Here is a 3,077-nt window from a genome sequence, read left to right as displayed (position 1 = left end):
ATATGAATGTGGTCACAAATGTTTCATGTACAGGTTCATGGAAAACATTAGTTTATAAATATATATTATGTTTCGTTTATTATCATCAAAATTAATAAGAATATAAAGTGTACATTTTAATAAAAACGTTTCCGTACAAATTGAGTCCAAAAGCCTAAAAATTAACTCAAACTTCTTATTTCAGCTTTAAATACAAGAAATTCAACCAAGGTGTCTAAAACGTAAAAGACGGTACATGGGACATACTATGGACGATGATGGTGTTTTTATTTGTTTTTTTTTATCTTTACCTGTGTACAAATAATTCGTCGTTTGTTTTGTTTCGATGTCTTTTTGGTTGGTTCTGATGTAATTGCAGATATTAGACCGTCGACGTGAAGATGAACAATAAAAATGACAAGTAATAGACAAAGGGAGAAAAAAATGTTGAATTAGGAAAAAGTTGTCAAAATAAGCTCAAAACAGATTTAGTGTTGCATACTATCACACTTTCCTTTATTGTGAATTATACTGATAAATTATAAAAATGGTACGAACAATTGATATAAAAGACTTTAACAAGTGACATAGGTCCCTTGCCTTTGCTAGTCACTAGCTCCTTAGCTCCAAATATACACACTATTATTAGCTATCTACTAAGTAATTAAGTTCATGGTTTTAAGGTAAGCAATAATTAGACCGATTTTATTTCAAAACATAAATATAGTCTGATAAACTAGATAATAAAGCTAACGGCTATTACACATAAATGTTGCACAAATAGCCCTCATGCAATGTAAAGTAACTAAATACATAAGATATGGGATCTCAAACTAAACTAATATAGTGTAGGAGGTTTTATACGAACAAAAAACAAAACAAAACAACTTAAAATGAATTTATATAATGATGGCCAAAAATAAGCTTCGGACCGAGGTCTTTTCAAAACCAGATCGGCCGGTCCAATTTCGACCAAAATCCTTGGACAAATCTTGACTTGGTTATTGAACCCAATCCCATCGAGCCGGTGCCAAATCCAATCTTGGCCCTGTCCTGTTTTTCAAGAAATTTCTTAAGAAATATTATACAAAAATATTATATGTGTTTTTATAATAGTGATGTTTGAAATCTAATATTGGAAATTGGAATACACTTTAAATAATACACTAGGTAGATAAAATCTTGAAAAACTTGTAAAGAATAACTTTAAAAACATTGAAAAAGAAAACTTGAAAAAAGTTGTGCTATCATTTATAAAAACTTTTTTTTTTTTGAAAAATCCGGCCTATATATGTAACCGATCTCAGGCCGGATCAGTCCTTGAAATTTCTGGTGGATATGGCCATCGGAAAAGTTCCCTTGTTTGGTAGTGAAATTTCCTATAATTTGTAATCGATACCAAATGGTCTTGTTTCAGGCTTGGTCCAATTTAGCCATCTCTAATGTAGAGATTAACTATCATAACTGAACCAACCAAACACCATGATGGTACATGTAATAAATTTGTGCACCTTCGCAATGTCCCATGTGATATTAATGATGTATGCGTTCTTGATCTTACACACATAACCAAACTAATCATGCATACATGAACATGGTACAATAGAACTGTTTTAGCAAGCTTTGAAACCGAAATTTCTTGTACTATTGTATCATCATGCATGATGATAGTTGAACATAATGTATTATGTCAGAAACTACTATATCATGTATTATTATATCTATCTCAGTTTCAAATCATATAAAGAACTTTCATGTAGTCTGTATTTTATTAAAAAACTATTAGATGATTTACCACTCGAACCATGATTAATAGATTACCCAACTCCGTCCTAAGAACTTCTATTTCATATGGATATAACTAGTTAATTAATTAACAAGTTATTGTAAGACATTCATATAAGGTACACGACTATTACTTCAACAAACTTAAAAATTTCGCTAAATAGTGCTACTAATTTGACAATAATTAAAAAAATAGTGACATGTTTGATTAAGTTATTACAAAAATATAAGGAAAACGAAAGCAAAAATTAATTTATGGTTTTAGGTAGAATGTCTTCTCGGGCATCGTCTAAAAAAATATAAGATAGACCATTTTCTCGAGTACTGTTAATGATTTAAGAAAAAGTTTGAAAAGTTTCAAGTGTTCAACAGTAAGGGAATAAATGGTAAACAAAATTTAATATTTGGTAATATCTTACTCGATCTTCAATGAATCTTTTTACATGCAGAATTATTTTCTTCCACGATTAGTTTACTTTCATGAATCTTTTTTCATTCAAAATTATTTTCTTTCTTTCGTTCCTGGTTTGAAGCATTAATACCTTTAAGCCTTGCAATCTTAAAGATTCTAAAGCATATTACAATCTTCAAGATTCTGGAGCAGTTTCTTCATGTACCCGTTTCATCATTCAATTATTTCATGACGAACCAAATACATTATGCAACTGTTTCATCATTCAATTATTTCATGACGAACCAAATACATTATGCAACTGTTTCACTAGTCATGCTCAAGAACGCCATGAACCAATTTCACTTTCATGAAACCTATTTCATGTACAATAATTTTCTTATTTCACCACTGATTTGATGGATTCATTCATTTAAGCCTTACAATCTTCAAGATTCTGGAGCAAGTTACAATCTTCAAGATTCTGTAGCAGATTAAAATCATTTCCTTGTTTCATCATGCACTTAGTTCATGACGCACCAAATACAAAATGCACTGGTTTCATTTTCCTMTTCAMCAACTAAATGGATCAACTACACAATCAATGCAACGAGTTCATCATGAAAATGTTTCGGTTCACATAATTTATTTGCAACATGAACCAGTTTCACGTTCATGAAACCTGTTTCATTTCTGGATTTTTTTGTTCATCTACGATTTGATGATTTCATTATACACTTCAATTGTTTCATCAAGACCCGTTTGCTGATTCTTAAAGATTACAATATATGAAATTCAAATTTTTAATATTAGAATATAATTAAATATTTAAATGTTACCATTTATACAATTTCCTTTATTACGTTTCCTTAATTAAGATTTATTAATAACTTCCATATTTAATAGAAAATATTGTAAATGA

This window comes from Cynara cardunculus (assembly GCF_001531365.2).
Source record: "Cynara cardunculus var. scolymus isolate 2C chromosome LG 15, CcrdV1, whole genome shotgun sequence".
Lineage (NCBI taxonomy): Eukaryota > Viridiplantae > Streptophyta > Magnoliopsida > Asterales > Asteraceae > Cynara > Cynara cardunculus.
Note: the sequence above shows the minus strand (reverse complement) of the source record.